Source organism: Gadus macrocephalus, chromosome 3 (genome assembly GCF_031168955.1).
Source record: "Gadus macrocephalus chromosome 3, ASM3116895v1".
NCBI classification, from domain to species: Eukaryota; Metazoa; Chordata; class Actinopteri; order Gadiformes; family Gadidae; genus Gadus; species Gadus macrocephalus.
In genome coordinates this window covers 5,144,805-5,169,887 of record NC_082384.1, presented here as the reverse complement: position 1 = coordinate 5,169,887, position 25,083 = coordinate 5,144,805, and the positions used below count along the sequence as shown (strand labels likewise).

The following is a 25,083-nucleotide window of genomic DNA, read 5'->3' as shown; positions in this document are numbered from 1 at the left end:
GGGGCTTATTTTCGATAATAACTGGCGACGTTCTATAAATTATACCGCTTATTACACGGCTACTTGCCAAAACGAAAAAAAAACTTCACATGGTGTGTCTTTTTACAATTGATTTGTTACAAGGATTCGTAGTCTTGATCACCAGAGAAATAGTCCGCCAAAGTCGTTTACGTCGTGTTGCTTAGCAACCGAAGACGCTGGGGTTGAAAAGTTACCGGACTACTTGAGGAGTGATACCAAGGACGTCATTAGAGGCAAAAAGTCCTTTGTTTTCCTTGACAGCGATAAATTCTACTTAGCAACGATGAATTATCAATTAAAAAAAAAAAGAAGAACGTTCCATCGAGTCTCTCGCATTCTACAATGGCCAGCTTTATTGTTTTCCGTGGGAGCCGGTGACTTAGTCTGCGAGTGGACGATCTGAAACTAAATCGGAAACTAGATTTCTTCTTCGAAGGTTGTGCTCCACACAGAACCTCCTCACCGTCATAACGGAGCACTTCGGGGCACCAGATCGCGTCATGTCGTGTCTTTCCAGTGTCAAATAGTTCACCAATAAAATCACCATAAGGTTCAATCACCGTAAGGTTCAACCAGCAACCATAAGGTTGCTGGTTTAGGTGGTTGTCTCTTTTTTCTTCGCTGCGTTCTGCCTTCTGGTGTAGCCTATAACTATGAATGTCTCTATTTTTGTTTTTGATTTCTGTTTCGTGTTTAAAAAACCAACAAACAAAACACAGAAACACAAATAAAATACAGTTTATTTGTTTATTCCTTTTGCCCTTTTCCGATTCAAACCAAATCAGAAAAAACAAAAAACGACTCTGTTAATTGTTTTTTCTGATTAGGTTTTGAATCGGAATATTCAAATAACGAACCATACACGGATTATTCACATCCATCGTTTACTTCGGTGTTTTAAAAAATGCCGGTCTTCGTTGGTCTTCCTGTTTATGAAGGTAAGGATAACCCCGCCCCTGCCCCTGACATAAAGGCAGTTCTCGTTCTAGCCCAGCTCAATCCTGGGGCTGGAGTTGAACCGGTTTTTACAGACCGGTGCCGGTTCTCTGGCGATGTGAAACCAAAACACTGGCTCTAGCTCCGAACTAGCCCGGAACGGGCTCCGATTTTGCGGCGGTGTGAAAGGCCCAATAGAGGAGAAAGGGATTGCTGCCGTATGCGGACTCCCGGAGGAGCTGCTCCGCCACAGCCGGAGGCGTCCGCATACGACCGAGAGGTCGGAACAGGGGGCAGGGGGCGGGGTTATCCTTACCTTCATAAACAGGAAGACCAACGATGACCCGCATTTTTAAAACACCGAAGTAAACAATGGACGTGAATCTGTGTATGGTTCGTTCTTTGAATATTCCGATTTAAAACAAAATCAGAAAAAACAATTAACAGAATCGTTTTTTTCTGATTTTCTGACTTTTTCTGATTTGGTTTTAAATCGGAAAAAGGGCTAAATGAATGAACAAATAAACTGCATTTTAATTGTGTTTGTGTGTTGGTTTTTTAAACCCGAAACAGAAAAACAAAAATGGATACATTTAGTTATAGGCTACACCAGAAGCCAGAACGCAGCGAAGAAAAAAGAGCCAACCACCTAAATCAGCAATAGACTGTCTAATTATATTTAGCCTTAGTTATGGCCGCACTTGAACCATTTTATTCGTGAACTATTTGACACTGGAAAGACACACGACGCGATCAGTACCGCTCTAAAGCAATCTGGACCCCCGAAGTGCTCCGTTATGACGGTGAGGAGGTTCTGTGAGGAGCACAACCTTCAAAGAAGAAATCTAGTTTCCGATTTAGTTTCAGATCGTCCACTCGCAGACTAAGTCGCCGGCTCCCACGGAAAACAATAAAGATGGCCATTGTAGAATGCGAGAGACTCGATGGAACGTTTGAAACGTCTTTGTATGTATATATTCTTTTAATCCGCGTGCCCTTTTCCCGGCATTCATTGCGGTTTTATCTAAATATCACGCAAACAAAACAAGCAACTGGATTATTCCGAAAAATACTGTTTATTTGTATATTCCTTTTGCCCTTTTTCGGCTTCAAAACCAAATCAGAAAAACCAAAAAACGACTTAATAGTTTTTTCTGATTTTGTTTTAAATCGGAATATTCAAAGAACGAATCATACACGGATTGAATCGAAGACGAAATTGTTGTTGTTGTGTTTGAAACTGGCGCGAGGGTTCTTCTTCTTGTTGTACAGTTCCAGCAAGGCGCGAGGGTTGCTGGGAAAGCGGAGACGTTTGCATTGACGTCATGACGTTGCTCTCGCCGGCTCCATGGCTGGCTCTGGCCGGTGTGAAACCAACTGGTTCATAACTGAGATAAGGCTGGAACCTGTTTGGAACTGGCCCTAGCACCAGCCCGGAACTGGCTCTTGGTTCTTTTTGGTGTGAAAGCCCGTAGGCGGGACAGCTGTCAGTTCACTTCGGGTCCATTTCTCTGACGCTCCATTGTTCCGTCCTTCGGTCCGCATACGACCGAGATCGGAACAATGGAGCGTCGGAGAAATGACATGGACCCGAAGTGAACTGACAGCTGTCTACTAAAGCCTATCTTCAACCTGGAGTCCCTAGAACATTGAACATATGGGTATCATTGTCCCATTTTGTTGAACAAAATGGAACATGGGCCCGACAGCTCCCCTGCCGTGGACCGGGGCTGGGCTGCCCGCGGGCGGCTGAGCCCGCGAAAAGGGTCCAGCTGCAGGGTTGGGCGTTTCCGTCATGACACAAGAACGCCCTTTAGGCATTCCTGGTAGCGTTTCTTCGACCAATCACGAGGTGTTTCGAAAGGCATACTGGGTTTGCGAAGCGCATTCGCAAGGCATATTATGCTTTCCTTCCTTAATGCCAATTTTACCTCTCATTCGATTTAGCAATCATGGAGCCCCCACTTGGCTAACGTTAGTTCTATGCTACCCATACTTACTACTAAATCTTATTTTGAAACTTCTGTTTGAGAAAATCTAACTAGTGAATATTCCGGATGTTGACAGCCGTCCGAAGAAGAAGGTATTCGATGTTGACGGTGAAAGTTAGGCGGAGTTTCGGTCAGCCACTGGGTTAAAAAAATGAGGAGGACCGAAAACTCTAAATGTCCCCGGTCAGAATGACCAATTGAAATAATTCTCTGCACAATTTGAATTGTGTTTAAATATGCTAGAGTGGTAATTTGTTTAGCCAATTCATGTTAAACAATGAGGGTTTTGATTGACCCGACCCGGCCCGACGATATTTCCCACCACTATCCTTGAGTCGGGCCGGGCCTTTGATCGAGCGTTTGTGTTTTTTTTGTTTTTGTTCTCATTGCTTTATTGGCCTAATCTGAGGAGAAATCTATGCCATAAACAGAAATATTATAGGCCTTTATTACACAGGTCTTCTCAATGCCGTGGAACGCTCCATTCAATTGCATGGGTAGTAGTCCGGTAATTTATCAACCCCAGCGTCTTCGGTTGCTAAGCGACGTCAATGTCTTTGGCAGATTATTTCACTGCTGATCAACACTAAGAATGCTGGTAACGAATAAATTGTAAAAGACACACCATGTGAAGTTATTTTCCAAATAAGATTTGAAAAGCTTTGGATGTTTATTTACAACACTATTTACATGGTTTCGGAGTAGTACACTTTGACATTTTAATACAATTCAGCGAGAAAGGCGACGAAGAATAAGAAGGGGGCGTTCCAGTCTGCGTATACGGGAACCCCCACCACACGAGAACGCCCATTTGTGTCTGCAGTGGGAAGATATTGGAGCCCTCTACCGGGCTGCCCGCGGTCCAGCCCCGGTCCAAGGCAGGGGAGCTGCCGGGCCCATGTTCCAAAAATGCCTATATAACATTCAAACGGCATAATGATATTGCGATGGTCATCATCATTTATTTAATGATTGTTGACATAGAAAACACTTACATTTGTGGTTTACGATCCTGTCGCATCTTTTCAGCCGCCATCTTGCCTAGGATTTTTCTTGATTTTCCATTTTCTCGCAAGGTATTGTGGGAGCAAGTCACAAGTGGAGCTCAGTTTCTTTGAGTGTGCCCATCGAAAATCGCAATTTTGAGGGGATGTTAGCCCTCCCCCTTACCCCTTACCCTACCTTAAAATGGCTTTCGGGATACGGCTCGACTGCTTGTGAACGCCCAACTGCGAGGGGCATGGCTGAGATTTTGCTTGGAGCAAAGAATCGGGATTCACCCATAGAGTGTTGAAGGGCCGAGTTCAGCCCTCTCCGTTATCCCAAAGTATTCTTCCCCTCGTTGAATGTGATGCTGCAAATACCGAACACCAGCAACGGCCCCCCAGCCTGCTTCAGCAAGGCCTTTTTCTGCATTTTATGTAGGCAATCAACATTTCTTGGCTGGAAATTATGAAGCCAACTCTTCAGACTAGTGAGTAATATTACAGAATTGCAACTGGTAATTTATGTTTTGTAAAGTGTTTTTCTGTGAGCAGAATAGAATAGAAAATGTAAAACGGGAACAGTTGCTCAAGTGGTAATTACCATTACCAGAGCGGCCGGTATCTAATGGTGCTTGGAGAGCGTTCTGCCTCCCTGTAAACAATATATATAGATCATATTTATGCCCTGTTTACGGCCTCCCTGCCTTAACATTTCCCTTGGACTTGACACACACAGCACTAACTACAATGCAGCATTTATTTGTTACATTTGCTACATATATATATATATTTATATATGGACCCAGGCAGGTACAAAAGATGCATCCCTGTTTTTCCTGCTAGCATGGAGGTAAGTAGGTGGCTCATTGTGTCCCTCAGAATGCAGAGCATCTCTTAAAGGCACCCAGTGCAACTTTATGTAAACATTCAATGAAAAATAAACATTCCATTTCTAGTCTTTTTTACACGTAGTAAGTTTCAATAACTCCATACCATTACATATCGACATTCAAGGAGCAAAGATGAGACGTCGTTGTGTGGTGAGAACTGATAGAAAATCGTAAACAACAACAATCGCCGGTGGGGAGAAGCCATTTTTCCATTGACTGGAAGCCTGCTTTATTTATTGTAGGTTACAAAAAATAAAGAAAATGGCGGCATTGTTGTTGTTATCGATTTTGTATCAGTTCTCACCACACAACGACGTCTCATCTTTGCTGCTTAAATGTTGGTATGTAATGGTATGGAGTTATTGAAACTTACTACGTGTAAAAAAGACTAGAAATTGAATGTTTATTTTTAAGCCTCGAAAGTTGCACTGGGTGCCTTTAACATCTGCCCCTCAGCCAGTGGCGTAGCTTAGTTGTGCAAGGCCTCGGGACAAGATCGTGCTGGGCCCCCCCCCCCCCGACCCCTCCCCCCCCCTTGGAAAATGACCGCTCTGCCGTGGCTACTGTCACTGCCGGTATGGTGAGGTACAGGAAAAACGCTGTGCAAACATTTCGAATTGCGCGCCAGGTCTTTCTTCTCTTTACGTTTTTTAGTACCACTTTTTAGCTTGCAAAACATTGCAATGGTATGGCTTAGCTTTTAACAATATGTTAGAGTTGGAGATACTAGCTATGTTCGAAGTTGTTCGCTATACACTCACTCACTATTCCCTATATAGTGTTCATGATATAGTGCACTATATAGGGAACGAACAAACGAGGATTCGGACACTACGCTGAACATTTGTAAACGTCATGTGCGTCAGTAAATGCGCCGGGTATTTGTGTGACGCAGACAGATGGGCCCACATCATGTAAACAATCCGGGCACTCACGAGGAAAGCTGGAGGTTGGATTGATGTTGAATGTTACATTTCCTTGTTCAAGTTTTTTAAATTAATTTTGAATGTTACATTTTCTATGTTAGATTCCAAATAAATTGTTGACGTTTCTAAACGAAGACAGAGACTCCATCATTCAATGTATTCGTTTTCGCGATTAATCAGCTTCTTCTTCTCCTTCGGAAAAACACAACCGCATTGCATTGTGGTATACGGGAGTATCATGTAGGGACGTCGTATGTACACTCAAAACATCACAGTGATTGGTCGAACAGATTTCCCAGCAGGCCCTATTCTTTTGTAAATGTTGAAACTAAAAGAAAATAAATTAAATAGCCTTAGTGCGATTGTATATACTTTTTTATTCCTGGCCAAAATATCACTACTGTAACCAAATTACATTAAATTTACATTACATTAAGGCAGAGGAAGATAAAATATATAAGCCACCCTGACTGTGATGTTATGAGAGAAGAGAGTCTATATAATGCGGTCAGTTCCTATCTACATTCACTCCAGACAACTTATGCTGCTTTCACACCGCCGCCAGCACGGTGACCGGCGGGCGGCCGTGTGGGGGCCCGACGGGCGCTAGGCGGGGCCCACGCGGCCGGGCCCCGGGGCTCTGCCCCGGAAGCCCCGGCCCAAGCTACGCCCCTGCCCTCAGCCGTATCTCCAGGTCCATCTCCTGACACGATGCGTTCATGTTCATCGGGTCGGGGACCAATTCATTCACGACACAATCGGCATTCTTATCTTCTGTTATTTAGAATCGACTGCAACCGATTTATTCCCCCTTTTTCCTCGTGTGTTTACATTACTGCAGTCAGTTACTTTTTCAAATATAAAAACAACATCATCTTATGCACACCTTACTCTGGTTCCATGCCTTCATTAAGCACATTTCTCAGTGCACAGCATACTGGACCCTGGAATCAGCCCCTCTATGCACGGAAATGAGAATCGATCTTTAACCTGGAATCATTTTGATTCTAGAATCGATTCTGAATAGTTTCGCGACCCAAAGAATCTGAATCTAATGGAATCGTGGGATACTGAAGGATTCACATAAAAATTGAGCGTGCATCACTACCACTATAGGGGGGTTATAGATGGGGCTATAGGCCAGGGCTGGAGCCTCACACAGGCAGACTGAGACCATTGTTTTGCTGAAGCTATGACTATTATTTCACATTTGTGCTACATTGTGTAAATTGCAAGTCCCTCCACACTAAAGTCCTGCTGCCCTCAGTTAGGTAAACATTGTGAAATGACTCAATCCTGCCCTTCACAAGTTGTTCTTCCTGTCCTTTTGCTGCGCGACAAAGCTCTTTCTGCGGCCTTACCGGCAGTACAGAGCACAGGGACAAACAAACAGACTTTTAATTGCTGTCTGCTTGTGAGAGAGACAATAAAGGAAAGTAGAAAGAGTAGAATAAATCTGGAAAATAAATGACAGCAAAGGCTTTGGTTAGAATCAGAACTCTTTGCGTCAGCCTGAAAATGTCAAGTGGACTTTGATATGCTTCACAGTGCCACCTTATCTCCATATCATTAACTTAAATGGCAGCATACTGCCATTCCATATATATCTCAGTGTGCGTGTGTGTGTGTGTGTCTGTCTTCGTGCGTGTGTGTGCTTGCATGCGCAAGAGTTTTTGCATGCGTACCTTGCGTGTGATTGGGTGTGCCTATGTGTTTGTGTGCAGAGGAAGGGGGGATTGTGTGTGTGTGTGGGTGTGTGTTTGTGGGTGTGTCTATGTTCATCACTTCAAAGAAAGACAATTCTATTCTCATCATTTAGAGTTATCATGTCTACCACATGTTCTTGGCTTAAATTAAGTGACAAAACCTTTGCAAGGAGGATCAAAGAATGCCATCATTGTCATGGTTGCCAGGGTAACAGAATACAGAATCCTGTCCTTGAAAATAGCGGATTATTCCTTTAGTCAACTGTGTATTATTCTGTTGTGAACCGCGACTGGAGGTTTAACAACAGACAGAGGAATCCCACAGAGATAGCACAATTATCAGACCTCGGCCTAATCATTAAGAACATTCATAATAAAATAAACTCTGTGTAGTGCGGTGACGATGAAATTCCTGGGCTAGGTCAGGGCCAACCTTGTCCATCTCTAGGCCAACCTTGTCCATCTCGAGTAAATGTCTTTATTTATCCAGGAATATGAAAGGAGATTTCAAATCTACTTTGCGAGGCTGACCTGGCCTGTCAAAGATAAGCCTGTGTTGAGGTAAAGGGGAGACAGTGGAACAACCCTCTTAACAGCTTCCCATAAAAGGCTGTACGACTTAGGAGCACTGTGCCCCCCAACTCTATCTCTACATAACAGCAGTTTACAGTGTTATACTTTAATACCAATGGTCTGCCCTATTAATCATCATATTTTGGTATGGCTTTCATCCCGATGTGTTATTGGATATGTAATTGTAGGTGTTTGTATGGTGGCGGAAATCTCTAATCCTAGCATGCCATCCATGACCTCTCCTCGTTCAAAGGAAAGTAATCCTTCATCTCAGCCACTGCCTCACAGAGCGTCGTTGTTATTCTTGTACTTGATTTAGCCCCAAATCAACGCTGCATAGGACTTAAAAAAAAAAGCAGCTCCCTGCTTTCAGACTGCTATTACATGCAAACTGATTGCACATATCTGAACACTACCTGTGCCTCTTGACAAAGTAGACGATGACGAATGACTTCCTCCAAAAAGCAAAGTTTGAGTAAGTATCTTTGAAGGCAATCTTGTGTTTTGTTTGGCTCTCGTCATGGAGAGCAGCCTCTGTGTGTGGTTTGTTAAGAAAGGTCCAGAAACAGGATGTTTCAGAGAGGCATCACGAAGTGTTAGAACGCCCCTTGAGCCAATAGCCCGACATTGCCGAAGACCCAACGTTTATACCCCGTTTAATGTTTATATCCTTTTACTTTGCTGCCCTGCATCTACACATCCTCGCTCTTCTGTGGAACCCCATTGAGCTAGAGATGATCCAATGATCCAATGATCCATGCAAAGTAGCAATAGGTCCAATAAAACACAAGCACAAAAACTCAGATCTTTACATTCACAGATAAACTGGTTTGCAGGTAAAAGGTAGTTTAGTATTGGTGTTATATTATACAATAGACATATATACAGTGTGTGTGAGTGGGGGGGGGAGTGGTTTGGTATGGGGTGTGTGTGTGCCTGTGTGTGGTTTGGTGTCGATGGGTGTGTGTGTGTGTGTGTGTGTGTGTGTATGCGTGTGTGCTGTGGTGCGGTGTGTGTGTCAACAGTTGTCATCCATTCATTTCAGTCAATATAAAGTGTGTATGCAAAAAGAAATGGAGGCAAGAAAGTAATGCAAAAAAAGAAATAAAGAGCAAGAGAGCGACAGCAAAAGTGAGAGAGCGCGATAGAGATAAGAGAGAGAGAAATTGAAAAGAGAGGAATGAAGACAGATATCGATTTCCTTACTTTTAGGTGGGCAGGGGAAAGGCCGACTGTGATTTGCCTGTTGGAGGGAAGACAAAGACTGTGAGGAAACCCCCACAACAGAAAGCAACCCATGGTCTAAACCCTAACACACACCAAGAAACATTTATGCTACTGATGTCTGTTGAAGGGTTGGTGGTTTTAGTGACAGCTGAAATATGGATTCTGGTATTACGAAGGACAGGGGGACACAAAGTTAGGAGACACAATTATGCTTCAACACACACACATGCACGCACACACACACACGCGCACATACACATACACACACCAGAAACATATAGTTAACAATAGCAAGCAGAAGTGCGCTGCCGGCAAAACTGATCAGCACTGACAACTCATGAGAGATTCTAGAAAATATTCATCCATAATACAATATCCTGCCAATTCTTGGCATTTCGAATGACTCCACCTGTTGTGATGCCACTAGATTGACTAGAAACTCAGTGGAAAAACGGCCTGGTCAAGCGCTGTCTATGTGTATACAGACACATACATATATACATATATATATATATATATATATATATATATATATATATATTTTATATCCCTAAATAGTAGTTTAGAAGTAATAGTCTGTTGAGATGACTTCAAATGCTACATTATTTTATTTTAGATTATACAATACACTCTATACAGTATTGTCGTACAATATCACAAATCTGGGTTGAGATACTGCAATACCACTCAAATCAACTCAACTAAACCAGTAGATTATCAGTGTTGTTTGAGAACCAATGCAGAAAGGCTGGGAGACAGGACACTAATGATTTGAGGGTCTTTGTATGCACTGGAATCTCTCTGAAGAGAGGAGGAAGCCTGGCTCTCTGCTGATGGCCATCAGAGGAGCACAGGGAGGAACCATGGACACCACTTTCTGCTGACAGTGGGGCGGGGATCATTTAACATGGAGAACAATACACACCAGCCAGCTCATATTAATCTCATACTGTTGTTTTAGTATTGGTTGTTTGTGTATCTCAGTACACAAGATCTCCTGCTTCCACCATCTTCTACCCCTCACCATGCGATCGCAAACGCTGAAGGACTTCTGTCTGCTACCACCAGAAAGACATTGATGTAACCATGGTGTGGTTGTATGTGTGTGTGTGTGTGTGTGTGTGTGTGTCTGTGTGTGAGTGTAGGTGTGCATATGCCTCTATGTGTGTGCGTGCGTGTCTTAACAGCAGGACAGCGGTCTAAGTTGCCTCAAGACAGTGTGTGAATTGAGATTAGACTCACAAGCACACATTAGCTTTTAAAGCACGGCACTTTTGAACTTCTGTTCGCGCGCACACACACACACACACACACACACACACACACACAGCATTTCACACACAATAATGTCAAATACCCATACGCATCCAATTACCTGGAGACGGGCTAATTGTATGTGTGACTACTTGTTTGTAAGTATGTGTGCGTGTGCGTGCATGTGTGCATACGTGCATGCGTGCGTTTGTGTGTGTATGTTTGTTTGTATGTGCATTTGGGTGAGTGTGTGTGGGTGTGTGAATGCCCTTTGGTATGTGTTCCTGTTTGTGCTTGTGTTGTTGTGACCCACTATCAACCGATAGAGGTAAAAAACAAAAAAAAAAGCAGAGGCAGATCTTGTGAAAGAAATCTTCCATTTCATCCCTTGAAGTCAACAGTCTTAAAATACTCTGCACTGTAGATTAGTCCCTGTTAGAAAGGCTTTAAAGACCAAGGTTACATTTACCATATGCATCATTTCAATGGATTTGTTTTGAATAGATTAATTACTGTGCAACACACTGTGTCTAGGATTTTTTAATTCCAAGTATTACTGTATGCATATATATAAAATTATAATTAATATGTATAATAAAAAATTTAACTTTACATGCATGTTAGTTTTCAACACTAACAAAAGAATATATATAATTTAAATAATCGGTTGATACAGAGAATATCAATCACACACACAGACACACACACACATCCACACCCACCCACACACACACACACACACACACACACACACACACACACACACACACACACAAATACATACACACGCACGCACACACACGAAATGGGACAGACAGAAAGTGTGTGGAATGGTTTCACTTTGTACAAATTCAACATTAGCAACCCAAAGCATGCTAAACTCTGAATGACTGAGTTTAGCAAGACAATGCATGCCTAACTAAGAATGATGCTAAAATAAGAATGACTGAATGGAGAGCCCCCTATGGCCAATTCTGACATGATTTCATAAAAAAACATGTTCCAAGAATCTCACTTCATTCCTATTTGTATTTCCCCTTTGTTTTGTAATCCAAGCCTTTATCCAATTATGGAGAGTCCTATGCTCTCTCTCTCTCTCTCTCTCTCTCTCTCTCTCTCTCTCTCTCTCTCTCTCTCTCTCTCTCTCTCTCTCTCTCAGCTCCCTCGTCGTTGCTCTGCTAAATCTGCTCCCCTTTGTTGTTTTCCCAGATTGCATGGAATGGCCAATCTCCATGACAACCGTCCGCTTGGTTTCAGAACAGGAGTACAGTGGTGGAAGATTATGCCCTCATGGCTCAGCCTATTGGTGCCTCCTGTTTTCACATGATCTTTACAGTATGTGCTATGATACATATATTACAATACATATATGTGTATATATATATATATATATATATATATATACATATATACAGTGTATATATTTTGTAAGGCAGACAAAGACGTCCTCTAATCACTTCATTAAGTGCCGTGTGACACTATCTTTTGTCTACAGTGCGTCCAACGGCATGCTTGAAAAGAGAGGAGAGGCAGAGAGGGACAGAGATTAAGGTCACTTTGATTTCCACAGACACTGGGAAAGAGATAGCATGCTATATTTTTGCATCAAACAACGACAAAACAATTATGAAATGTTGATGAGGTTGTACAAAAAATATACAAAATATACAATTGCATAATATTCAGAATAACAAATAATTCAGATTAACAAATAAACATGATGGACTAGCCCACATTTTAAAATAGACAAAAGGATAAGATTTGATAAATATTTGTTCGCCATTATCGTCAAACTGAACCTCACACTTTGACGACAGTAATTCCTTTGTCAGACAGAGAGTGGTTACTTTTCATGTTTATCATATCATGATTGACTATTTAGTTATCCTCTATACCAGTAAATAAAACTTAAATAATAAATTAATTATTCCACCAGGAGAAATATTTTCTACAGCAAGGCGGTTGACTAAATATTGCATTTGATTTAACATTGAGTTCTTAGTTTCCAGTCATATACTTTGGTTAGATCCCACCAACACACCAACACCCTTGTAGTGTTGGAGGATGTGTTGGTGAAGTAAGAACTAGTATTGTTCTTTTCACCGAAAAGCTGCAAATTGACAACAACAGAAATAACAGAACAAGACTACAGATCCACAAAGATGTAAACATTCTCTGAATCAGACAAGTCAAGTCTTGTCCATTTTCTTCACATATCTATGTATTTGGTCTTGAGGATTTTGGCCACTGAAGAGCTAGACCACCGAAAAGAGACAGAGGGTGTGGGGACGGGGTGATTGATATAACAAGTCTCATCCTGTTCTTCCTTTGTATCTCAGGATTCTGACAAAGAACAGAAAAACATTGATAGCCCAGTGTGCAATTTTCTGAGTGCCGAATGTGCATTTCCCTCTTCACTGATTCATGTATTCTGACTCTTGAGCTTTTTGTAGTATGTGAGAAAATATATGAATGGAATATTAGCTGCTAAGATTCTGTAGTTACGTTTCAAAATGCTCTCAAAGAGAGAGCAGAAAAAAGCAGAAGGGAACTGAAACTATGCAAAAATCCCCTCCCCCCCTGTCGTTTCCAACCATTGAGAAGTTTAGCGTTCAAACACCTGTAAATGAAAGAGGAAGGAAAGAGATGCTACGATGGGGCAGACAAGTGATCGGAAATATAAACTGGCTCATACAGAGGCAGAATATTTGAAGGATGGCTATGCCATTTCTAACTAATTGTAAAAAAAAAAAAAAATAGCTTTCAAAGTAGAAGAGTACATTCTAAACGCTTTGACATTGCTTATAAAAAATAAATAAATGGTGATGTACAATGCATCCCAGGTCCTATTTTTCCAGAAATTTGTATTATTAGAATTGCGTCCCTCAATATGTTGCCACGCTTGCGTAATATGCTCTAGTGGGATATTTCCCTACGTTACCATGGATGACTCTCGCTACCCTCTAAACGGAGATATGCCTTTTTGTTTCACTGGCCATTGGATTTCATCTGCGCCTTCGGGACAGCGACTGCGGGACAGGAGAGCTGGTGACTTGGCTGGGAGAGCTAGCAAAGGCAGCGCTACGCTCAGCCACTGGGTCGATCCATAGAACTCAGTGCAGTTTGTGCTGGATTTCTATCCTGTACCCCTTGCTCTCCGGAAAAAAGTCCCAAAAGGGATGAAAATAAACCAGAGTTGTCGAAAATAATAGGTTGGTAGCTATCGCTGAGGCTGGAACATCTATGTCCTTAGAAATTAGGGATATCCAACTCATGTCTGCCGGAACTGGTTGGGGACGGCATGTCAGAACATAGATGAATCGGCCGTATCTGGGCTCCGTGCTGCCTGACAGACTGTTTGGCCGAGCTCTCTGTGACAACCAGGCCGTTCCTCTTTGTCCGAGGTCATTCCCCGACAGCTGGACGTAGATCGCGGCCACGCCCCAAGATCGCAAAACCAAATTGCATTCTGGATTTAGGAGGCTGCTGGCCCTGCAGAGATGGCTCTGTCCTCTTACAAGATTACTGCTTTCGCCTCATAGGTTAAATACAATATTTATTCATAACTTCAAAATATAACACTTTGAATAACTCTGAATAAGTCAAAGTTAGATCAAACTAATAGTGCATATTATGAACGAACCGCACCTATCTAGTGACATGGAATGGCTCCTTGTCCAAACCTTGCACGCTTGAAACTGGTGTCCCTCAAGGCTCTGTACTGGGGCCTCTTCTGTTCTCCCTCTTTACCAGATCTCTGGGCTCGGTAATTGCATCACACGGCTTTTCCTATCACTGCTATGCTGACGACACTCGCTGTTTCTCTCTTTCCCCTCATCTGATAAAACCCTGATTGCAACACGCATATTGGAATGTCTGGCGGACGTCAGCACCTGGACAACTGCCCATCACCTGAGGCTTAACCTCAACAAAACCGAGCTCCTCCTAATCCCAGGGAAAGATTGCCCACACATGGACTTACCGGTCACCGTCGAGAACATCACTGTATCTCCCTCTCCAACTGCCAGAAACCTCGGTGCGGTATTGGACAATTAGTTATCCTGCACTGCAAACATCACTGCGATCGCCCGATCCTGCAGATTTGCACTTTACCACATCCGCAGAATCCGGCCCTTCCTCAGAAGGGAAGCAGCTCAGCTTCTAGTCCAATCACTGGTCATCTCCCGCCTCAACTACTGCAACTCACTCCTGGCTGGACTTCCTGCCACTGCGATTAAACCTTTGCAGCGCATCCACAATGCGGCAGCGCGCCTCGTGTTCAACCTACCGAAGTTCTCCCATGTGACCCCCCTCTTCTGGGACCTCCACTGGCTCCCTGTAGTAGCTCGCATCAAATTTAAGACGATGGTACTGGCATACAAGGCAGTCGATGGAACTGCCCCTGCCTACCTCCAAGCATTGCTAAAGCCACACACCCCAGCTCGATCCCTCCGCTCAACTACCTCAGCTGGACGTCTGGAACCGCCATCACTAAGAGCTAGCAAAGGCCGTTCAGCAAAGTCACAACTTTTCTCGGTTTTGGGACCTCAGTGGTGGAACGAGCTCCCAGCCGCTCTCAGGACCGCAGAGTCGCTCACTATCTTCCGAAAAAGACTCAAGACTCACCTGTTCAGAGTCCAACTCGACACTGCATAGCCACCCTCCCCCTTCTGGCCACCATTGTACACTGTATTGTATTGTATTGTATTGTATTGTATTGTATTGTATTGTATTGTATTGTATTGTATTGTATTGTATTGTATTATAGTACTTAACTGTGTAGCAACTGCAGTAGCTGCTTCATGGCTGTAACACGGGGAATTGATTAGCCTAGCGATTGTGGTACTTGCACTTGGTTCTATGAACATCCTTTTTGTACCGACAGCGATATATTGATGCACTTCTTATGTCAAATGTACTTATTGTAAGTCGCTTTGGATAAAAGCATCTGCTAAATGCCCTAAATGTAAAATGTAATGCATATATTTCAGCTTTCTTTAGACCGTTTCCGTTCAGGATTTTTTTTTTTACTCAGGGGGGCCAGTGGGGAGGCCAACCTCAGACCAGGGGGGACTATGGCCCCCCCTGGCCCCCATGTGGCTACGCCCCTGCTACAGAGGCTTTATTTGGTCACCTCATAAGCACAACGAATAGACAGCCACATGAACACACAAACTTAAATGAAGAACTGGGTCGTAAAGAAGATTATTTCAATCTTTACGTCAGCTATCACAAGCAGGTTCATCATATGAAACTGAAACAAAAGTAGTCAATGCCTTGGAATTTTAACTCATAAACATGCATTCATATATACAATGCAAATAAATGTGTCAATAGCTTCAAAAACAGAACTATATATTATTGTTGAACGTTAACGCACATTAACTAAGCTTTGTCCCGTAACAGGCTCTCACGCAGGCATGCAGAGCGAGCCGGTGGAGATGGAGACCGGCCGGTGGAGACGGTATGGATGTTCTGCCGGCCCCCCGGCCCGCCACAGTGGACCCCCACAGGGATCTGCCCCCAGAATGCCCGCAGGCCAGTACACCGCTGCACTGCATCATGGGCATTAAACCAGACTTTAAACATGGTGTATAATACGGCTTCTAAGAGGAGACAGTCGGTACTGAAGATCCACTTTAGTTCTCATCATTCTCTATCATGGCCATGGGAACGGACAGGGTAGCACCAATAAGAGACGAAACGCACGGCACGCAACACGTTTGATACAAATACAGGGCTGACCGTGTCATCGAAGAAACAACCAGAAAATTTTGGACACATAAATGAAATAAGGAATCATATTTCTGTAGGCATATGTTAAAATCCTTACATTTAAAGCTTTTCTCTCCAACAATAACTCTATGCACTGAAAGAGGATTTGCTAGTTATAGGCATCTGTCTACAATACTCTTATTTAAACCCTTAAACCCTTATTGGCACTTCTCTTTCCCTGGCCCGTTGTTGCTGAATGTCTACCTGTGCTGCTTACCTGTTAAAAGCCCTGGAAAGTTGGCCTTTGTTCAAATGCAATACTGACGCAAAACACAAAAGGCTTTGGCATTAGAGCAAGGCGGGATAAACCAAGAATTTTCTTCAAACAGTACTTACTGTCCAGACCCACACACACACAACCCCCACCCCCCCCCCCCCCCGAACACACACACAAACATACAATAGGATAAAATAAATCAAACCATTATATAAGTAATCGTGTATATGAAAACCATAACTCTAACCAAAAGCACAGCCAAGGACAGTGTCAATTAATACATTCTTCTGAATTAGCTAAAGCTACAATTAGCCAAAATTCTTATAACTAGCTAAAGTGCTTTGCATTTATTTATTGTTGATTATTCAGTGTTCATTGTCTTAATGATCACTTTTGCATTAGTCCCACTGGTTGTATTCCTGTATTGTACCGCATTATCTCGGACCCTGGAAATAAACCTAACCTGTCAACTAAGGCGAATGCAATGTGGGGACATGTTTATTGGAGACATATTTCTAGACTTCTCTCTGAAGGACAGCTTAGACTTCAGTTAGCTGTTGGGCAGCGCTGGATCTCTTTTCTTCTGGTTTTGTGGGGTGATGATATGGATTTTGGCTCAGACTATAATGTGGAGCTGCTGTTACTATGACGGCAATATTATCTGGGACTGTATGAAGTAAGTACTTATATAAGTTGAGGTGTATTAAACAAATTCTTATGGGCTTATTTGTTTCTATCAAGGAAATAGTGCATGTTTGGGACTGGTGCTTACATGATCTCTCCAAAGAAAACATTTTCTCTGCCAGCCTGAGCCACAACCTTTCATAGCCTACAGGGAATGTAGGAATGATAGACTTATAATAATATATCTTTGGAGCAGAATAGAACTAGCAGAAAGAACTGAGATAATCGAATGTGCTTTCTCAAAAATAAAAAGCATGCCATACAGAATAACATAAAAAACACGAATAGACAAATAGCTTTAGAGTGGGAGATCACGGATTCTTCACCACGATCGTGGTCAGACAACGTTGAATGCCACAGCCCTGATCGGCAAGGCCCTCCCAGCTTTGTGCTGTGACTCACAAATGAATGCACCCAATTACCTGCACATCCTGTTTATATGCACACATATCCATCCACACACACACACACACACACACACACACACACACACACAGGGCGGCCTTCCCTACAGGCGGGTTAGGCGGCCGCCTAGAGCGCCATCTAGAGGGGGAGCGCAAAATAATGCGCCCGAAAAAAAAAAAAAAAAAAAAAAATTATATATATATATATATATATTATTTTTTTTTCCTCCTGGCGCATATTTTTGCACCCCTTCTATATCTCCAACCAATATTTTGACATTAAAAAAAATAAATCTAACATTAGGGTAAAATGAGCCAAAAATCGAAAACGGAAGGGGAACCTACCTCCTTGGTTTCGTCAGAACATGCTAGTACTATAAGGCGTTTGGTTAGAGTGTTTTCAAGAATCGAGAATCAAGAACGAAATCAAGAAAATGAAGAGGCAAAAGCCATCCGGGGCGCAATTTAAGAAGAAGAGAAAGGAAGAAGAAGAGAAACGTGCAAAGGAGAAAGGTAAATCTTTAAATCCTGTTCTTTGCCTATAATGAATTCCAAATAGGAAAGGTTGATGAATGCGTGAATTGCTTCGGGCACTTTAGTTGAGTTAAGAAGAAAATATGTACCTCAATCAAAATTGTCCTACTCCCTGTCATATAGTTATTTCAAGATTTTACAGAGGCGGGTATATCAAAAATGATATGTCCATTTATTCTACATTATATAAAAAAAGACATGATTAAAATAGGGGCGCACTGTATAACGACCATAGCCAGTGCAACAGCACTTCAAATATATTACTCGTTGCATAGTACACCCTTTAAGGAAGACAAACACGGCTGGTAAGTGTGAGAGCGCCGAAATTGCTTAGATGCCATGCCGAGAGCGGTATTGCAGACATATAGAGATGTAGAACATTATAGCTCGCAACATATTGAGAGCTGTGAACTTAGTTCAAACTTTTGAATAATGAACTATGAACTGAACTCGTTCATTTTAAAATGTGTGAACTATGAACTGAACTAGTCAAGTGAACTTTCCCAAAACGGGGCATGTGTCCATAAACCGTCTCACAGGGGGGCGTGGTCGGAGCGTAGTTCAGCAGGGCACAGGCTTGCCATTTCCTCCGTGGATTTTATTCTTGAATTAATGTTTGTTCATCGTTGCGATCGTTGTTGTGTTTATGTGAAAGAAATGCAGTTACAGGGCAAAACAGTTTTTCAAGGTTGCAATTCAGTTTTCGTGGGGAATTAACGAACAATTTTATTTTATTTTATTTTTTTGCGGAGGGGGGGGGGGAGCGCCAGGAGTGAAGCTCGCCTAGAGCGCCAAATGTGCTGGGGCCGCCCCCACACACACACACACACACACACACACACACACACACACACACACACACACACACACACACACACACACACACACACGCACACACACAGAAATACAGACGCATCCCTAATTACACATAACCATACACATATACATAGACACACAAACGCACACACACTAACACACACGGCCACACGCATATACAGACTCATACACAGACACATACACATTGTGTCTCATATAGAGATACAGATACATACATCAACAGATGCCTGGGCCCCAGGGTCACCAGGTAATGTCCCCCCAGAGCGATGGAGAAAACAAAAGGCACAGAACAATGATGAGAGGAGGAAGGAGCGTGATGGATCTCAGGTCGGGCCGCAGGTGCTGCTGTCCTAATGGCCTGGCTGGCCCCAGCTTGAACATGCTTCAGCTCTGAGGACACAACACTCAGCTGTAGAACGACAACGGCCTGCCAAACCAACACATCTCCCGTGTGTCTCCAGCTGGTCTTCTAGCGTCGCCCCGTAGCATGGAGCTGGTACTGCATGGACAACAACAATACATCACAGACAAGGAGGCTTAAGTCGTCTTTTGGGCATAGGACAGGTGGGGGCCGTGTTGGTGAGATGGGTTGCATGTCACTTTTACGGTTGGAGAATAGCATAGTGCTGGATTGGAGGCAGAGAATTGCCGATAAGGACAGCCAAGCCAGGATATTCGAACCATGAGGTAAACAGACATGCATACATGTGCACAAACCCAGAGATGACAAAACATGCACATGTCTGCAGATCTTCAACAAAGCTCCGGGTCTCATTAGACTGTTTTTAATTACAAAATCCGCTGACTGTGTGGGCAATTGGCTACGGCACTGTGTGTGTGTGTGTGTGTGTGTGTGTGTGTCTGTGTGTGTGTGTGTGTGTGTGTGTGTGTGTGTGTGTGTGTTTGTGTTATTGTGTTTGTGCATTTGTTCATCTGTGTGTGTGTGTGTGTATTTTGTGTTCAAGTGTGATTGTACCAAAAGCATCCTATCATAACGTCAAATAGCTTTGCTTGTTTGTGCGTTGCAAATCAAGCCAAGTCAAGTTGAACTTGACGGCATTGTCATCTTCTCCAAACGGGACTTAAACAACCAGTCCTCCAACGAGACATGACAACACAACCTCTGCAGAAAAAGGCCCAGAAGATGTTCACCAGCTCCAGACTTTGATAAGAGACACAAGGGTGGTCGACGCCAGAAATAAAGACAGATAAACATGTCACGGCGCTCCCAAGACTATAACAACATTGTGGTGCTCACGCTCAGCTATAGCCAACGCAGGCCCCGAGGGAGGGAGAGGATGCAATGGTTGATTGGAAAACTATGCATTTAGCAGCTTTTCACTTTAAAAAATGTGTCATTATCACGGGGTGTGTGAACTACACACGGGACTAGAGGCAGCGGGAGATGAGGGAAGTCCAGGCTTACGGGCAAGCGCAAGAAATAAAGGATCATGTAAAATACAGTCGGGACTCGTGTGGTTTGCAATAATACAACATAAACAAATGCAAAAGATAGACCAAAAAACTGCCTTGGTTCCTTTCCTGATGCTGCGTCACCTGGAATAGTTTGTGTGTGTCCGCCCTTCTCTATGAAGCTGGGCCGAAAGGGATAACCTGAGCTGAAACCTCAAGTTATCCCTCCTGATTCAGGGCCTTTCCTGGAGATACGTCATCCATTAAAGTGATAATGTTATTTCTTTGCATGCTCATAAATAGACCTAGTGCCGCGGGTACTTTCATTGATACTTTGCACGGTGCACAAATCCTCTTTTTTGTTCGGCGACGGTTTGAAGTTCTCCCATAGTTTCAGTTTCAAAGCTGTGGGAAGTGGGTGTTTGGAAAAACCATTCCAACTCGCCCGATGAATGGAGCCGCGCCTGACAACATCCACACAGCAATCAGGGGATATTGTCGTTTTGTATTTTGAAGCACGATTATAAAGAAACATTTGTTTTAACGAGCTGACTGTTTAAGAATGAGAAGGAAAATAAAGATTAATCAATAAGACATAATGACGTTGACACATTTTGTGCGGGCGTCCTGACAGAGCAGGGGGGGGGGGGGCAGCACCCCACTGTTACCTTCTCTGGGGAGACCCCCGCGCGACAGGGTTCACCGTCAACACTGAGGCAGCATACCAAACAATCCGTGGTAAAGATACTTTGTGATATCACATTTATAATAAAATTGTGTTACTTGAGTTCGAGGCAAAACTTAAGCACAGGGTCCCCCTGTTTTTTGTAAATCTATTTTTGTCTCAAGTTTGTCCCGAATCAAGTTGTTGTGTCCAGTTGTCTGATCTTTGTAATTACAATGGGCCTTTTTATTTATTTGTTATCATTATTGTTGTTTAAATAATATACAACAATGCAAGACAACATGTCATCGTTAAAAAAAAAACATTCATTGAACACAATTAACAAATGCTGGGTAGGCACTGCATGATAATGATCTGAATATTAATGCCCATTAACGCACGGGCTCCATCCACAGTCAGCTGCTTCCAGCGGCCTCGGACCGGTCCTCCACCCTTTGTTTGAATTAACATCAAGTTTCAATGTGCCAGTTTAGGGAGATTAGGTAAAGTAAAGTGTCAGGAATAAGGGCTGCTCATTACTCTGTTAGAGAGCGGGGCCTTTTGTGTCAGAGAGTTCCAACCACACACGGAACAGGAACATGTTAAGTGTGTAGTCTCTCACCATCCAGAGTTTTACAGTCAGACAACAAATAATATTAATGATCAAATGAGAAATAAAACCATCTCCGTTCTGGTCCTACCTGGACCTGCCTCTTGAACACATACACACCCCGATAGCCAGCACAAAGTGGGATTCTACTCGCAGTCTTAAACAGTTGGTTGTTTTTGTTGTTGTTAATGTTAATGTTAATTCCCAGCCCTTAAATAGTATCATTGTATGGGCATGTCTTCAGTATGGCTAAGCTGACGCCTGTGTCTGAAGGAGATGATCGTCAATGCTGTCGTCGGGAGCTATCGGTTGCTGCTGGCTTCCCCTAAGGCCCCTTGTTCTAGGAGCTGAAAACACAAACAAACACTCCAAAAGGGAGACATAGGGTTGGGATATGAAGAAAAATATGTTTACCCCCGTCCAGATCAGAGTCCCGGGAACTATCCCTGGAGCCAGGTCAGGGGGGGGGGGGGGGGGGGGGGGGGGGGGGATAACATACAAGCATCTGGTTTGCACCTGTTTTAACCTGCTAGACTCAACATGAAAAGATAAGGGACTACCTCCATTTGAGGAAGTGCTCCTCAACTTGGGCTAAGTCTGGTGATCCAAGCTCATAGAATGGCATCCCAGATTGACTGAGATTGACCGAGAATGAGTCCAAGCAAAGCTTCAGCTCGACCAATAACCTACATCCACCCACCAGTGGGATTACTCTTCTTTAAAGCAGCTCCACCTGCATTGAGGGGGCCGATCTGAGATTGGTCCGTTGTCTAACTGGACAGAGGCCCCTGGGTGGATCTTTGAGTGAACACATCGCCTCACTGGCCAACGACCGCCTAGGGGGCTTGCAGGAGGACCTGGAGGAAGTTGATAGGAGGAAGTTGATAGAGAAAGGCTTTTTCAAGTAGCTCTGCTGGCCTGCAGTTGCCACCGTTACCTTAATTGGAAAAGCAATTTAAAAAGATTGAGGCATGACTATATTGGACATGTATCCAATAGTTACACATATATTACACATCAGCCCTATTTAGAATCTTTTAACTATCTACATAGATGGCAATGGTTGTGCGAGAGATTCACTACAGATAGGAACTCGCCGGGACAGAATCTCTTACTGAAGCAGTGTCAAGTCCCATGCTGGACACATGCATCAACCTCGTCAACGTACATCAACGAGGCCGCTGATACATGCAAATTAATATTAACCATGCAGAATCGTGCCCCACTTCGTTAACTTGGATAACTTATTCTACATGGCTTATACCTGATCACAACACAGGCAGGGACTAGACAGAGGACACAATCTGGTGTTGGACTTTGCTCTGGCATGAGTGTATAACCAATTATAACAATTTATGTATTGATCAAGTCATTCTCTTGGTCAACCAGTGTTTGTTGAGAGATCCTTGATCTTCCTCTTGTTTAGTGATGTAACCTATTGTAGCTGTAAAATATTGGTGATAAAATCCTATTGATTACAAAGACTGGAGACCGTGTTGTTATTTCCCTACCTTATTGCCTCCATCCAACTCTTGAACTCCCTCTCCTCTGCCGCTCTCCCTTCCAACTCAATACCACCTGAATACTTTTCATCACTTCATTTCCCTGTGTGATTCTTCGATCGGCCCATTGAGCTCTGCTGAAAACCTCTTGTCTCACAGCACACAAGTACACACATGCACACACACACGCAAACACGCAAAAACGCACACACACACGCACACACACACCACTCTTGTTCCCAATGTCAGTTAGTTGGGTTTATCATAGATATATAAATCCTGTCGGGTTGAAAATTACAGTTTGACACTGTATATCGCTAGTGACGACTCCTTATTGTATGTTCTACGAATATCTGTAAGGGGTGATAAAGACATAAAATAGTCAGAAACATTTAACTTTCTTCAGTAAGTTCAAACCTGGACAAGGCTTGTCCATCTGGCAGAGGGCTAGATTAAAAAAATATCTTTGATACCATAACAGTGATACTAACCATTGTAGAAAGAAAGTCCTTGCAGAAGACTTAAATGAAAACACAACAAACAAAGCTGTCTCTCAAAGAATGTTTCTTCTTTTCTTTGCACAACTACATTTTACCTCTGTGTTGTGTTTTGAGCCTTTATGTATTTTTACATGTTGTGTATGTATACATTGTATGCAGCAACATGCACATGTGGGTGTGTGTGGTTGTGTGTGTGTGTGTGTGTGTGTGTGTGTGTGTGTGTGTGTGTGTGTGTGTGTGTGTGTGTGTGTGTGTGTGTGTGTGTGTGTGTGTGTGTGTGTGTGTGTGTGTGTGTGTGTGTGTGTGTGTGTGTGTGTGTGTGTGTGTGTGTGTGTGTGTGTGTGTGTGTGTGTGTGTGTGTGTGTGTTCAAAGGTATATAGGACGGGAGCCACAGTCAGAACATTCAAAGACACCCCACTGAGAGCGTCAAGCTAAAGAAATCTCTCTGAACTCCCACTGAACAGCTTCGCCCTCCATTTCCTTCTCTTCCTGTTTCCACTCCCCTTCTCTCCTTACCTCCGCTCTCATCCACTGCCCTTGAAACAAGAAATCTACCTCTCTGGTCTAAATGTCCTCTCCTTCCTCATCTTTGTCCCCCAAAGTCTTCCTCTCTCGCTCTTCTTCTCTTTTTGGTGTTCAAAAAATGAAGAGCAATCATCAACAGAGATTTATCTCAGACTTCTATGGTGTGCATATTGAACAAAATCTATCTATTCGTCCATCTTCAACTGTTTAATTATCACAGGTATGGATGTTGATTAAAAAAGACATGGCCATGGCCAGGGAGGGAAATATGTTTGCAACCTGCGCTGGATGGTCATGCACACAGTGATGGCATGTGAACCTCAGACCACATGGTATCCTTTTTGTATGCGAGCATCTCTGGACACATGCTATCAGGGTAATAAAGTAGCATGCTAACACAGTTACACACTGTAGCAAACTAGCACACTCCACTCATTAGCATGCAGAAATGCTAATGCTAACGAGCTAATGAGCTTACACGCCATGGTTCTAGCACTTAAGTGTACAGGGGTAAACACACTCATGACCATTAAGATGAAAAATCTATCTAAATCTCCTGTCATATCTGCCCTTGATTGTTGTTCATTTAAAGTATTGCTATTGGGCTTGCTTTTTTATCATAACTGGTGTTGTATTTTTGGCAAATCAGGTCTGAATTCAGTATCCTTGTCGGTTTCTCTATTGATTTATTTGTTTCTCCCTGTAACTCTCAGTCAGCACCACTCATAAGAACCCCTTTAGTGGCCTTTGATTTGCTTGGATCTCGAGGGAGACAATGAGGGAAGGGTGACATAAACCATTATTATAAAATATTGGGATTGAAATAAAGGAAAAGAAAGAGGTAAGATGGAAGAATGCTGATTGGAGACAATACGAAGATGGCAGAGCACAGGGGATCCAGCAGGGT

At 43.1% G+C, this 25,083-nt stretch overlaps 1 long non-coding RNA gene across 1 annotated transcript in view; it reads right to left on the bottom strand.

Annotated features, from left to right (window-relative positions):
- LOC132453820 (uncharacterized) overlaps nucleotides 1-25,083 on the bottom strand; it is a 281,098-nt gene that overhangs the window by 177,054 nt on the left and 78,961 nt on the right. Inside the window, exon 3 of the long non-coding RNA XR_009524811.1 lies at nucleotides 9,236-9,272. This is a non-coding gene — a long non-coding RNA (uncharacterized LOC132453820). The remainder of the gene's footprint in view (nucleotides 1-9,235; nucleotides 9,273-25,083) is intronic.